The sequence below is a fragment of the Equus caballus genome, chromosome 10 (assembly GCF_041296265.1).
Source record: "Equus caballus isolate H_3958 breed thoroughbred chromosome 10, TB-T2T, whole genome shotgun sequence".
In the NCBI taxonomy this organism is placed as follows: Eukaryota; Metazoa; Chordata; class Mammalia; order Perissodactyla; family Equidae; genus Equus; species Equus caballus.
This window is the reverse complement of record NC_091693.1, coordinates 36,180,290-36,195,707: the sequence shown is the minus strand read 5'-3', so window position 1 is coordinate 36,195,707 and position 15,418 is coordinate 36,180,290. Positions and strand designations below refer to the sequence as shown.

Genomic DNA, 15,418 nt, shown 5'->3' with positions numbered 1-15,418 from the left:
CTACTCCTTTACTCCTCTCCTCCCACATTTTATGTTTTTGATATCATACTTAACCTCTTATTTTTGTTTGTGTGTGTTCATTACTCTCTTATCATCGAAATATGTAATTTTAGTACTTTTGTCTTTTGACATTCATATTATCTTCATCGGTGGTTGATCTACTACCTTTACTGTATTTTTGCCTTTACCAGTGATTTTATTGCTTTTTTTTATATATAATTTTCTAATTCCTTCTTATGGTCTTCCCTTTCCCACTTAAATAAGTCCCTTTAGCATTTCTTATAAAACTGGTTTCTTGGGGATAAACTCCCTTAATTTTTGTTTGTCTGGGAAGCTCTTTATCTCTCCTTGCATTCTGAAATATAACCTTACTGGGTAGAGTATTCTTTTCTGTAGCTTTTTGCTTTCACTACTTAACATATTGTGCCAGTCTCTTCTATCCTGTAAGGTTTCTGCTGAGAAGTCAGCTGACAGCCTTATGGGGTTTCCTTTGTATGTCACTTGTTGCCTCTCTTTGCAGCTTTTAGTATTCTCTCTTTATCTTTAATTTTGCACATTTTTTTTCTGCTTTATTTCCCAACCCTGCCCCCCCTCTCCCCGCCCCGTACATAGTTGTATATCTTACTTGCAGGTCCTTCTAGTTGTGGGATATGGGGTGCCGCCTCAACGTGGCCTGACGTGTGGTGCCATGTCCGCGCCCAGGATCCGAACCCTGGGCCGCCGCAGCAGAGCGCGCGAACTTAACCACTCGGCCACGGAGCCGGCCCCAATTTTGCACATTTTAATTGTAGTGTGTCTTGGTGTGGGCCTCTTTGGGTTTCTCCCGTTTGGTGCTCTCTGTGCTTCCTGTACTTGGATGTCTGTTTCCTTCCTTGGGTTAGGAAGATTTTCAGCCATTATTTTTTCAAATAGATTCTCTGCCCCTTTGTCTCTCTCTCCTCCTTCTGAGACACCTATAATATGAATGTTAGTGCATTTGATATTGTCCCAGAGTTTCCTTAGGCTCTTCTCATTCTTTTTAATTCTTTTTTCTTTTATCTGTTCAGCTTGAGTGATTTCCTCTAGTCTTTTGTCCAGCCTACTGATGCATTCTTCTGTATCATCTACTCTGCTATTGAGTCTCTCTAGTGAAATTTTCATTTCCAGTATTGTATTCTTTATTTCTGACTGGTTCTTTTTTATATTTTCCAATTCTTTGTTGATGGTCCCACTGTCTTCATCCAGTCTTCTCCCAAGATCAGTGAGCATCCTTATGAGTTTTTGTTTGAACTCTTTGTCAGGTAGATTTTTATTTCTGTTTCATTTAATTCTTTTTCTGGCATTTTGTCCTGTTCCCTTGCTTGGAACGTATTCCTTTGTCTCCTCATTTTGCCTCTTTCCTTGTGCTTATATCTATGTATTAGGTGGGTCAGCTACATCACCTGATCTTGGAGAAGTGGCCTTATGTAGGAGACAGCTTTGATGTACCCAGAGCCTATCAGGTGAGTCTCTTTTCACCAAAGGACTGTGCACCTTTCTTTCTGTTGATTTTAGGTTGCTTCCCAAAACAGGTGAATTTGTGCATGGGCCCTTTAAGAGCTGGCTTTTTTCTGCTTACATTTGATAGCTCTTCTAGGGGTATTCTCCATTGTAGTTAATAGCCAGCAATGCCAGATATTATGACACTCGTCTTGATTATGCTGTGTCCCAAAGCTGCCTACAACAGTAAGACCCCCTTGCTCAGATCCCCCACTCCTCCAGGGAAGGCTTCATACCTTTAGGATTGCTCCCGGCCAGCCAGCAGTGAAGCTCCACAGCTCATGAAGGTAGCTTTTTCTTTTTCTCCAGATAGGAATTTCTGCTTCTTGCACCTCAGTTAGGACTGTTCCTTGTTGCAGGGTTCTTTTTATCCAGTTTTCAGTTCTCTCTGAAGGGTAATTCTTCCAAGAATAGTTGTAACTTGGTTGTGTCCGTGGGAGGAGGTGAGTTCAGAGTCCACCTACAGTGCCATCTTGACACCCTCAGTAGCTTTTTAAATATAACATATATAGAGGCTGGCCCAGTGGTATGGTGGTTAAGTTGGCACACTCTGCTTTGGCTGCCAGGGTTCATGGGTTCAGATCCGGTGCATGGACCTACACACTGCTCATTAAGCCATGCTCTGGTGGCATTCCACATACAAAGTAGAGAGAGATTAGCACAGATGTTAGCCCAGGGCCAATCTTCCTCACCAAAACAAAAATTATATATATATAACACGTAAATTCTAATGAATAATTCTGAATGTCAAAGTTAATTGGTGAATTAATTCACCTCAAGTCTCATTCATAGTGATGGGGAATTCTGTGACTCTAAAGAAGCTATGGGAGCAGCACAGTTGAATTGGTCTCATTCATTTTGCTGTATTTAGAAATACAAGTTTTTAAATTCTTCTCTGAATTTTATTAGCATCCCTAGAAAACTGACCACATATGTAAAATGTAGCAAAAGAAATATTCATAACTAGGATACAGGGAGCCTAGCCAGGCCAATCAAGATGTACAAGCACCAGCACACTTTTCTGATTATTCTGGAGGTGAGCACACAGGTGGAGTGGAGACTCTCTGACATCTCGAACATTCACAGACATGACAAGTAGAGAGCTGACAAACATGAGACAACATCACCAAGCTCTCTCAAAGGGTCATAGACACTTGTAGACAAAGCTGTAGTTCACTCTATTGTTTTGAAAAATAATAATCCTTAAACTCTGAACTGTAGGCTTCATATAAATAAGAACTTGTGTAATTTCTCCACTTCTCTGAATAATGCATTTCTTCTCATTATAATTTATTTTAATTCCCATGGTAGGTTAGGACACCATTTATAGTTTAAGAAAATTGAGGGGAATAAAAGGTCAGTCTAGAGTTAGATGTGGTAGTGGAAAAATATCTGGCCAGTATATTTCATGGAATGTTTTGCAATCACTTTTAAAATCTCTGGAAAGTTAATGCTGAAGAACTTTATAGAAATTAAGGAGTTATTGGCAAGGTTTGTTGACTGAGACAGCTCAGTGGAAATATACCAATCCCAAAAAACAATCATAATTCAGGCTCTCCTTCTTCTTTCTCTAACAATCGCCTGCCATCTAGTGGATGTAATGTAGTCTAATCATGAAGTGCTTTCTTTAAAAACAATCAGCAGTGCTCACTGAATAATAATGCAATCATGTTTTTTAAATAAGAACAGGGACAGAAGCTTATACTAGTACACACACCCCAATATAAACCATATCTGGTACAGACTTAAAAGAACCTTGGTGGAGTCCTTTCTTACCAAGACTTTCGAAAAACAGATCATTTTTGTGCTTGACTAATCAAAAACCTATTCCCATTAAATCCAAGCAAAATTAAAGTAAGTTAAAAGAGGATTGCTATTTTTCATACTTTCTTTGCATGTGATTTTTGTGCTTATTCAATAAGTGAATTTATTTCACTTTAGCATACTACAATTTTAACATTTGTGCCCAAAATCATATAATTAATAACTATTTACTGAACACCTCCAATGATAGATGCTATGGGAAATACAAAAAAGTAAGATATCTAAGGCCAGCTCTTAGACTTACAATCTGGTCAGGGGGAGAATGCAACAATTAGCAGCCATGCTAATTTACATGGTCCAAAGAAAGGCAAGATCAGTGAGGACTGGAGGAACTGGGGAAAGTTTAATAGTACATTCTCAGCATATTGTAAATATAATTTGGGGACAGATGATCAAATCCATATAGACAGTGGAGATGCTTTTTTATGAGAGTGGGGAATTATATCTTAATATGAAGGGGAGAAAAACTGGACTGTTATGAAATAGACTTGTTAGAGTGGCCATACCACGTGGCTCTGGGGGATACTGTACACTGATCAAATATCGCCTGAGCAAACTTTGCAACATCACGAAAATCTTTAGGAAAGAGTTAATTATGTTGCTACTACCATCTGATCATTAGACCGTTCCTTATTTGCCCTTAGTTGAGCAACTACTGGCTAATTGTAAATGAACCCAAATCCCAGTAATTGGACTCCAAGAATACCCTTGCAAGCATTCCTATTAACCAAAGAGAAGCTCCTGATTGCCAGACTCTTAAAATGTCTGGGAAGGGAAATATGAGCTTATAGAGACAGGTGTATTAGTGAACTCCTCACTCATCCATCCAGGTGTTCCCTCCACCAAAGTATGGGACCACCTGGCCCCCTGGAGACCGCTCCCTGGAGAACCAGTGTGGAGCCCCTCACCCTGATCAAGGGCCAACAACTATTCTCCTTTCATTCCCCCCAAAACAGCTTCTGCTACTTTAAACTACTGTTCATCTCATTTTAACAGGAATTTTAGTGTGCCTTATATTTTAAAGAGAGTCTTAATTCCAGAGTGAATTTTTTCTGTGGTCATCCATCTATTCTTTGACTGTGGAACTGTTTCTTATTTATAGGACCTAAATTATAATAATTAAAATTACCATTTCTTTTCCACTATACACCTCCTACACTTATGTTCCTATTCTTATGTTCTTTTATTTAACATTAACAAAAGCCCTACAAGGTTATTATTGTCCCACACTTTATATAAGAAAACTGATGTTCAGAGAGGTTATGGAGATTGTATAATATTACACAGAGAGAAGCAAGGTAGGGATTTGATTTTAGATCTTTCTGACTTCAAATCTTGTGTCTGTTGTTTATTTTACTGGATTCCACTGTTTTCTACTAAAGAATATATTTTAAAGGAATATTTGATCTTCTTTTGACCTTTCTCTTCTGGAACTGTGGTCTCTAGATACATCTCTTCACAATTCACAAATCTTGATTTAATCAGATGAATTAGACATGGCAAAAGATCTTTCAGGTCAGAAAGTTCAACTTCCTGCCAAGAATGGGATTTTTCCCTATAAAGCATTTATTGCTCCAAACACATTTATAATAAATGTCACATTTTCCAATTGGATACCCCCTATGAAACCATCCTGCCAATATCCAAGATTGTCACGTAAATACTATCAAACATTTCCCATCTCCCGTCTCAAGCCTCTCGCAGTTATAGTTCCCCACCCTCCAACTTCTCTACTGACTGGATGGAAATGTTCTGCCATTTCTACTCAGGAGAATTGTTTCTTCAGTAGCGAAGCTGTCACTTGATTCCAGTGGAGAGACAAGGTTAACAGAGACTTTCTGTCACCAGCGAGACTTTGACAAAGAAGAAAGTGACCTGAACTCACACCTGATGAGGGCTAGGCACCCTCAGGAACTCTGTCAGTAGGAACATTTCTGGCAAGCACTTGCTTCCAGAGTTCCTTAAGAAAGAGAGGTGGAGAAAGGGGCCACGTGAGTCCTCCTGGTCCTTGAGGAATTACCGGCTAGACCACTGAAATAGCATAAGTTAGTGAAGGGTTCCTAAGGAAAACAAAGTTCTGGTTCCCTTTGGCCGTCTCCCAAACATTAAAAGAACTATTTCACTGGACCAACAATCACACGAATTACACTGAGAACCAACCTATAATATGTCCTAAGGAACTTCTACCAGGATGTGGGTAACTCAAGCTTCTTCTAGGAAATAACCCAAAGTCAAAATAGTAGAATCTACCCCTAGATTCTCCTAGTTAAACAAGACATTTATAAAAAAGTATTGGAGATTTAGAAGACATTTTTAAAACTTGCAACAATTTTAAATACACGTTTTAACTCACTTACCTTGAAAGGGATGCTAGGTCAGCTTGATAGGGTGAACTGCTTTGGTGATGCTGGTTTGCATGCAGACAGCAGAGGAGTTCGTGGAAAGCAGAAGCCAGACCTGACACACAGGTGGCAAAGGCTGCTACCTCTCCACTATCGCAGGGAATACCCGGGAAAATCAGGGACTGTCTCTCCTGAAGACCTACTGTGCGATTAACAAAAGTTAAAAAAATTTTCTAAAACGTAACTGAGACAAGGGGCAAGGGGTGAAGTGGGGAGAATCCACATTTGAAACCTGCCATAATGGGAGCTCCTAAGAATCTGCAAAGAAATAGCTTAATGGTAGGTAGCTAAGAGCACAGATTCACATGGCCCTGAGTTCAAATCCTAACTCTGAGACTTACTACCTGGAGAAGAGACTCTTCTTCTCAGAACTTCAGTTTCCCTATCTGACAACCGGAATGTTGTGAGGATTAAATGAAATAATACCTGAATCACTTGGCACACTGCCTGGTACATTCTACGTGCTCAATAAATGGAATTTACAGAAAAAGAGGGAGCTGTTACTGTTGTGGCCATCACTAATTGTCCACCGACCAAAACAAAAGCAATATCTAAAAATTTTAAGCTGGTAGAACAGAGTCTTGCTCCATCTTAACCAACCAAACCATCCTGGCAGACGCTCTGCAAGGTTACTTGATGTCTCACTCACCTATCACCCCCAGAATTACATCAAATAGGCCATTCCAAGACTCTCATGCACAAAAGTCAGCCTCAAGTCTTTAAAAGGAACCGCAGATCCCACCAGAAGTACTAATAAAAGTTTCTATAGCCTCATCAGGCAAAGACCACCTGGGACTATCCTGTAGTCTGACAACTCAGATTTATTGACTAGCTGTGCAAGGGAGGGCACTCCAGAGCAACCATGGAATGCCGCCCAGCAAGAGGGAGGGAAGAAGACGCGTCTTGTCCAAAGTTTGACTTTTTCAAAAGCTTCTGAGGAAGATCCAGGGGAGCAGTGACAAGTTCTGTGTTGGTTCCCATTTCTGGGGCAAGATTAGGAAAAAAGTAGATTAACAAGGGACTAGGTGCTATCATGAGGTTAGATCAGTTTAGCAACTAGATATCCAGTAGTAGGTGGGTATAAAAAGCCTACCTCTGGGGGAACATTCGGAAAAACTCAGTCACTCAAAGATGATTGGTTACAGTATTTGACCACTGTTGCGTGACCTTGGGAGAGATAATGCCTCTGTTAATTTTGCAGCTGGCTCATCAGGGTTTGTCCGCCTGGCCTGATGAACAACAGGGCGGCTTTTTCCTTTTTCACTCTGAGTGGATTTTCACTTTTTCTGTCTTGGATAGGCTTTTCCTCTTTCTAAGTGGCCTAGCATCTGGGTGTGGGGTTGACAGGATCTCTCTGAACAATCTCTAAAACATTTATGTAAGCCTAAAACTATTCTAAAATCAACTTCATCTAAAACAGAAAGTGGCCGTTTACACAGCCTTTAACAGATGCTCATTCAGTCTTCTCAAAAGCACTACTTCACAGGGAAGTGACTCCATTCCGTGCTTTAACACCTAAAATTCTTAGTTCTTCCTCATTTTCAGCCAAACTCTCCTTTGTCCAAAGCTTCCTTTTCAAGGCCCCAGATAGGTTTCTGTGCAGCTGAATGGAATAAGTTCACTACATTTCCAAAAGAGTTTTTATTAATATTATAATTTCATCCCTAACACTCCTCTTCAAAGTAAATCTCCACCTCAAACCCCTCCTCTCCCATCTCTTTACATCAAATTGATGGTTATCCTCTGAAACAAGGCGCCCTACTAGACAGAGCACTCCTGGTGAGGACTGACCACATCGGTTCAGGACATTCTCCCATGGTGGTAGGGGCCACGCCCCCATTGCCTTTTTCAGCAATAGGTTGGGCTGTTGGCTCATATGGTACTTGTGGAACTAAAATCCCCTACGTCTTTCCCATATAAAGTGGAGTCAAACCAGGTGCGCTCTCCACCTTTTTAACCAAACCTATCCTCACACAGTTCACTTTTTAAGCCAAGGATAAAACTTTACTGGTAACATTCATCTTGTAAATTTCTCCAACCCGTCAAGGATACAACAAGATAGAAGAGGACTAAGAATCAGAAATTCCAGCAGAAATTCTAGATCTCTACTTGCATAACTTTAAGCAAATCACTCTATTCCTCTCAGGCTTGCTTCTTTGCTTATAAAATAAGCACATTGCTGTTACACAATTCTAAAATCTCTTATCCCTCCTCATGCCCTCATCCTACTAGGAATCAGTCTACTATGCTATGTTTCATCTGCATTTTACCGATGAAGAAATTGATGTGGGGAGTTGATTAACTTGCCCAGTGTTGTATAGTTCCGGGATTCTAGCAAGCACTGTCAGGGTCTAAAGCCTGTGTACTTTCTCCCACTCAAAACAGCCTGTCCTTGACCTTGTTCCATTCTCCTGCATCATGCTTCTCTCCTTCTCTGCTTCTGCACACAGGAAACCTTCTTAGCTTGGAATAAATCTTCCTCCTCTGGGGAAGCTCCAGCAGCTACTCCATCCTGTTCCCTTCACCACACTCCTGCTCAAGAGGCCATCCGTTCCCCTGTTTGCATCTCACCATTCGCTTGTTTCTTTATTTACTGAAAATCAGCCTTGTCTTCCCACACACCACTGAAACTAGTCTCTTAGCAGTAGATATAGGAGCCTTATCTCAGTCTTGATTGTCACTGACCTCTCTGACTCCACTTCCTTCTCCTCAGGGTTTCCCCAAGGATTTGTTTGAACTCTTCTCCTTTTCAGAAAGCTTCAACTTATCATCTCTATGCAAATGGGTCCCAAATCTGCATAACTTGCTCTGACTTTCAGTCAGACATGGCAGTATCATTTGTTGTGATACTAACTTTGGATGGACTCATCTCCCATTTTCCTCTTTTTGCTACTCCAAACTGGTAGTTTGGTCCTTAGAGATCCCTCAGAAAATTGTGCTGTTGTGGAAATCTCAAGGCCCTTTGTTCCCTGCTGAGGTTCTAGCCTCATTAGCCCATACTCACTACTAGATAGAAATTCTGTCCAAAGGCTATAGGCGGGCCTCAGGTAGCCTTTGTCCAAAGCACTACTAATAGTTAAAAAGCTATAAACCAGGTAAAAGTCCACAGTGATATTTAGCAGGAGGTCAGAGACCTAACAGGCATTTTGACAATCTCTCATAGAAGTACTAAAATATTCTCTTTTAGCTAGAAGAAGAACAAATGATACATTTAAGAGGACATCTGATTACCTAGATGTGTAAATAAATGTGGTTTGTTTTACGGTCAAGAATATTTTTTAAAATCCTTGCCCATTTGCATGTCCTCAAAACAGTCAAAACATGCATATGACAACTTTATAGTGCACACAAGAATGTGCTGTACACACTGCTAAACTGAATGCGTTGTATGCACCGCTGAATGAGAATGTGCTGTACGCACTGCTGAATGAGAATGTGCTGTACACACCGCTGAATGAGAATGTGCTGTACGCACCGCTGAACTGAATGCGTTGCATGCACTGCTGAACTGAATGCGCTGTACACACTGCTGAATGAGAATGCGTTGTATGCACTGCTGAACTGAATGCGCTGTACACACTGCTGAATGAGAATGTGCTGTACACACTGCTGCAACAAAGTAGAAGCTCACCAAAATACAGGGAGAAGAGAGCCCAGAGGAGGACTCGACACATGTGAAAAGAGGAAGAACTCTCTCCACTCAAAGCCATACCTACGAACACATATCAAAGGTCCTTCAAAACTTCATGAAACAGATATGAACTTTATTTGGTGTAAGGAGTTAATGTGAATTGGAAGAACAAAGCTTAGAAACACAGGAAGCCAACCACAGCCACGTATTCCACCCCCCATAATTGATATTCAATAAAAAACTAAATTTAGACAGACATTTTTAAGAGAGTACATCAATTTGATTTTAGGGTGCAATAAAAGCTAAAATTATTTGTCTATAAATTCTCACATAAATTTAGAATATCTCTGAAGATCTTCTTATTTATATTTTCTAGAATATCCATGCCTGTGTGAAGAAAGAGGTTAGTTTAAAATCTGTACCACATGCTGCATGTAGTAGTTTTTTTTTTTTTTTAGTTAGGTCATGTTTGGCTTATTTAAGGACAGTTTTATTTTTCATTTCTTTTTGAATTTATCTTTTAATTAAGAAAATACGTCCATGGTAACAGTACCATATTAATGAAGAATGTCCAGCAACACCCTGCTGGGCTGGAAATCTTACTACCTGAGTTTTTCAGTCATGGAGTATATTTCAGGATGTCAAATTGAGGGGAAAGTGTTACATATATGAAAATATTTTTAAACTAACTAAATAGCATTAGACATAGAGGAAATTACAAAATATTGCTCTGACTGTCCTGGGGAGATAAAGACTATGAGAGGTAGTAAATTTGGTTTAGGAAAATAAGAAAGACTTTGTAATATATTCAAGCAGAGAAACTAAAAAAGAAGAGCAGGTGGCAATATTCAGAGAGTGCAAGTAGTCCCAAATATCCATCCTTCTTTTTCCAGAGTAATCTAATTTATAGCTGTGGACATGGCCACTTAGAATAAACACTACATTTCTGAGAAGCTAGATATGGCTATGTCACCTTTAAGCTCTACCTAATGCAATTTTAGTAGAAGTTACTGTGACAGCTTTTGGGACTCTTCCTTAAGAAACAATTGGCACTAGCCTTACCCTGCTGTTGGAATGCAAATGTGATGGTTTGTTCTCCATGTCCAACTATGAAGACAAGGAACACACCCTCAGGAGGACATAACAAAAGGCTTGACGTCTCAGTCTTGAGGACTTTGTGGAGCAGAGCTGCCATACTAGTCCTGGATTGCTATATTCCTTCCCCTGGGCTGCCATAACAAAGTACTACAAACTGGGTGGCTCTAAACAACAAATTTATTCTTTTACAGCTCTGGAGGCTAGAAGTTTGAAACCAGCGTGTTGGCAGAGCCATGCCCGCTCCAGAACCTCTAAGGGAGGATCCTTTCTTGCCTCTTCCTTGCTTCTAGTGGTTGTTGGTATTGGGGAAATATAATTAAAAATAAAATCTTCTCCCAACCCAGGAAACCTCTCCATAAAGGTAGAAGAGAAAGAAACAATTATTATTGAATAAGGATTAATCCAGAATGTGATACACATCACAAGCAATCTGCTAAGATATTGCAAGGGCAGAAAGAAACTCACCCTTAACCAAACAACACAACTCATCCCATACATGTTCATGAGGCAAACAATGACTAGTCCTCAAATAAAAGGACTTGACAACTCCATTTGTCACATACAGTTCATCTGAGATTCACCTGGTAACTGGAGTGGTCATCTGTGTTTGCTAATTGGCTTTATCCAAAGGAAAAATAAACTTCTTATATCTTTATGATAAGAGGTAGTTTTGGAGCGAGGTGCCTGCCAAAGTAAGGCTCCTACCCTCCCAAAGAAACTGGAAAAAAGGGATGCTGTCTTCCTCAATGATTGCATTTCAAAGAGATGGCTCCCGTGTCCTTGAGAAAGACATTCCTGGAGAGCTAAAGCTAGCAAGAGGCTTATTTAGCATTTAAAGAGATTTACGTACACTTCAAAGAGAGAGAGAAAGAACTTATAATTAAAAGTTTTCTAAAGTAAATGCTATAGGGAAGGGAAGAGAGGAGCATCCTCCTATTTTCAAATGAAGCATCTTATTTTTATCTGTATTTGCCTTTAAGCTTAAAATCATTGGCATTCCTTGGCTTGTAAATACATCACTCCCATCTCTGCCTCCATCCTCAGATGGCATTTTCCCTCTGTGTCTTTGTGTCCAAATTTCCCTCATCTTACAAGGACTTCAGTCGTTGGATTGGGGCCCACCCTAATCCAGTATGACCTCCTCTTAACTTGATTATGTCTGCAAAGACTCTATTTCCAAGTAAGGTTACATTTACAGGTGTTGAGGGTAGGACTTCAGCATATGTCTTGTGGGGACACAATTCAACCCACAACAATGGTCTACCTACAAAATTGTATGCTGGAGAAAAAATTCTAACTTGGTTGAGGCACCATTATTTGGGGTCTTTGTTTCTCACGGCCAAGTAGTTCTGGTTCTGGAAGAATCTGGTGACAAATTAAAGACTCCCAGTATCCTCCACTAAACCAAGTGAGCTCCTCTCCCTTGGGGCGCAGGGAACACTCTGGAGAACATGCCTTGTGCCATCTCAGCCTTTACCAATTCCACCCCCATCCCCATTACCCTTAAAGCACCAACCTTTAGGTGTTGTCTACATTTTATCTCCTCACTTAACTGATACCTAAAATTGCTTTACAAGGAAAAATAAAACCTTTTAATTTCTTAATTAGAGTGAAAGTAGTAACAGACGTATGCTAATTGTGGTAACACTTTAAAGTGAATGGGTTTCAGTCAAAATGCAATCAAGCTCTCAAACAACAGATATAAGTTACTAAAGTTCAATCCTTGGCTCTTTTTCTAGGGAGAAGCCAGTGTTGAGAACAGGAAAGTTTTGTTTTCACAGGTCTTATCCAGAATAAGATGCTTATAGTAAAAGCAATTTTTGAAAAGATAAAATGGAAAATAGATTTAAACTCCTAAAATATTTAAATATTTAGAATTTATTACTAGACCAACTAGTGAAATCTTGAACATGCCATCACAACAAAACAATAAGCCCCTTTGTTTTCATGCTGTGGTGATTCCAAACTGCCCAAGGCCAACTTCTCCTTCTCTGCTGCTGTGAGACGCTAGAACAAACACATGCCAGGACAGAAGCATAAAGGACTCAAACTAAAAGCAGATCTGCGGAGGTAAAACGTGTGTGCAGGTTGTCCGTAAGGAGGTCGTCTACGGCAAGCACTGGGACAGGGAGCATCTGAGCTGAGCTCTCTATTGTTTAAGGAAAGTCTTTTTAAAGGCCCACAATTTTAAAGAAAAAGAATCTCAGAATGCCAGATTTGCGCTAAATTGAGCATCACCTGTGCAAGGTCCAAAGAGGCACAAGTAAGAAAATTTGACTGTTCCTCTAGAAATAATATGTCCCAAATGCACAGGGATGTTAGAGAGCAGGTCAACAGCCAATGAGCAATGACACACCACACATGGTTGTGGCAGAGATGGTGAAACTAGGTGCACCCCGTAATTTTAAGCTGTCTATACATTTTCCCACCAAAGCCTCCCAACTTTTCCAGGTTCCTCAAAACACAAAGCCATTTTCTAACCAACTACATTAAAAGGTTTTACATAGCATTTACATAACAGATGTGGTACTGAAAAAAATGGCTTCCAAATTCTATATTTTACCAAGCTGAATTCCATTTTAAATGTATTAAATTTGCTTGCTATTAAAAGAATAATATTCTAAATCATTTTGGAATGCAAACAACACTGTTTTAAAATATATAATTACCTCCTACTTTCTGTTCTGTGTCAACCTGGACTGTCACGTCTGCATTTTGCACAGCAGACAGAGGAACATGGGAGCTTCTCTGAAGGAGGTATTCCACATGAGAGATCACGTTGCTTTGTGGCAAAAACAATGAGCTTCTTCCCAAACAGGGATTTCAGGATTCTGTGACCCTCGCATTTTACTTGGAGGAAAATCTCAGGGTGGTTGTTCTGTGGTGAGTCGGTGGGCTGCACTCTGAAGTGGCGAGCGGAACTCTCTGACTACCCAAGCACAGCAGGTGGTGTTCTAGTGGTTGGAGTAACAGAAAGCAGAAAAGGTCTAATTTCCCATGAATGCAGTTGTTCGCAACCCATCAGATTAATTCAGGGAGCCTGTTGGACATGAGCGTTGGAAATCCTGACCCCCTCGGTTTCTGATTCAGTGGTATGGAGTAAAGTCTGAGAATCTGCATTTTAATGAGCACCCCAAGGAATCTGCTGCAGGTGGTACATAGACATATGTTGAGAAACAGTGCTTTAAAGTTTAAAACATACCAGTTGCAGTTTATTTATAATGTGCAGTCCTCACAGAACATCCTACCATCACTCAGGAGCCAGACTCCCTTTCCCACCACCCCCACCACCACCACACACATGAGACTCCTTCTGCCACACACATGAGCAGTCTGCCACCATAGGATAGAGATTACCTGGGGATTTTACTTCTCTAATAGACTCTCTATTTAATAAATGTCCTTGAAATCTATTCCACTTATTGGAGAGATCTTGCTTCAAGAATTTAACCAAGGAATTTGATCAATAACTTAGCCAATCAAAGAGCTGCTTGTGTATATAGCAGCTTAAGTAGTCTAACCCACAGAGACTCTTTGGAGACGAAGTATGGTAGCACCTGAGCTCTATGAGCTTTGAGGCCCACGCACTCTCTTTGAAACCTTGAGCCCTGGCCTTCAACTTTTATTGGAAATTAACAGTGAAATTATTGTAGGGTTTTGGTCAAAAGGGCGCCTCAGGAACCTACAGGAGATGGATTTGTATTCCCAAACTGTCTTTGTGGTACCAAAATGTAAAGTAGAGATGCTGGAGAAAGTAGGTGGGAAAGTACGCTGTCGACTTGTTTTAAGCGAAACTTCACTGGCCTGGTCAGGTAACTGAAGGAGGCAGACAGCAAAATCAAAATGAAAAATACTACCAACCAGACTAACTTTTGGCATCAGAACATGAATGTGCATCAAAGTGCGCTGGAATTCCACAAAGGAGTGAGGTATATTCAGAAGTTTCAATTCAGGAATAACCTTCGGTATCCAAAAAAACTACCCTAACTGAGATTTCAGGCTCTTAATTCATTTTATAGGATGAACAAAATTGGGTCCCTACACATTTCTGTTGAGCAGAGTACATAAAACCATTTTAACCTCTAATATGGGAGTAGTAAAGGAATAAAATATCAAGAAATCTAATATTCGAATCTGTATATTTAGACTTCATTGATCATTATCAAATACATTATTAGCAAAATATAGACAAAACTTCTGCTCATAGAATGGCTGTGGTTTGATGGCTATCTTTAGTAATATGTTTGATTTCTTTTGTCTTACTTTTTTTCCTGCTTGTTATAGGTTTCTGGTTTGTGGTTACCATGAGGATCCTATTTAATATACTATGCATATAACAGTCTATTGACCTCTTTCTAAAAGCTCTACTTTTTCACTCCCCTCCTCCCATGTTATATGTTTTTCACATCATATATAGTCTTTTGTTTAGTGTGTGTCTATCCATTACCCTCTTATCATTGAAATAAGTAATTTTAGTACATTTGCCTTTTAACCTTCACAGGTAGTTGATCTGCTGCCTTTACTGTACTTTTACCTTACAAGTGATTTTATTGCCTGTTTTTTCTTGTTGTTTTTTGGGGGGTTTTTTGATAATTTTTTTCTTTTATCTCTATTTGTGGTCATTGCTTTCCCACTTAAGTCCCTTCAGCATTTCTTGTAGAACTGGTTTCTTGGTGATAATCTCCTTTAATTTTTGCTTGTCTGAGAAGCTCTTTATCTCTCCTTCCATTCTGAATGACAGCCTTGATGGATAGAGTATTCTTGGTTGTAGGTTTTTTCCTTTTAGCACTTCAAATATGTCATGCCATTCTCTTCTCACCTGTAGGGTCTCAGCTGAGAAGTCCGCTGATAGCCTGATGGGCTTCCCTTTATATGTCACTTGTGGCCTTTCTCTTGCTGCTTTTAGGATTCTCTCTTTGTCTTTAATTTTTTTATAGAGCATTTT

At 39.9% G+C, this 15,418-nt stretch overlaps 1 long non-coding RNA gene across 1 annotated transcript in view; it reads right to left on the bottom strand.

Annotated features, from left to right (window-relative positions):
• LOC138915981 (uncharacterized) overlaps window positions 1-5,886 on the bottom strand; it is a 36,154-nt gene extending 30,268 nt beyond the window's left edge. Inside the window, exon 1 of the long non-coding RNA XR_011422546.1 lies at window positions 5,700-5,886. This is a non-coding gene — a long non-coding RNA (uncharacterized lncRNA). The remainder of the gene's footprint in view (window positions 1-5,699) is intronic.
• Between the last annotated feature and the right edge of the window lie 9,532 nt (window positions 5,887-15,418).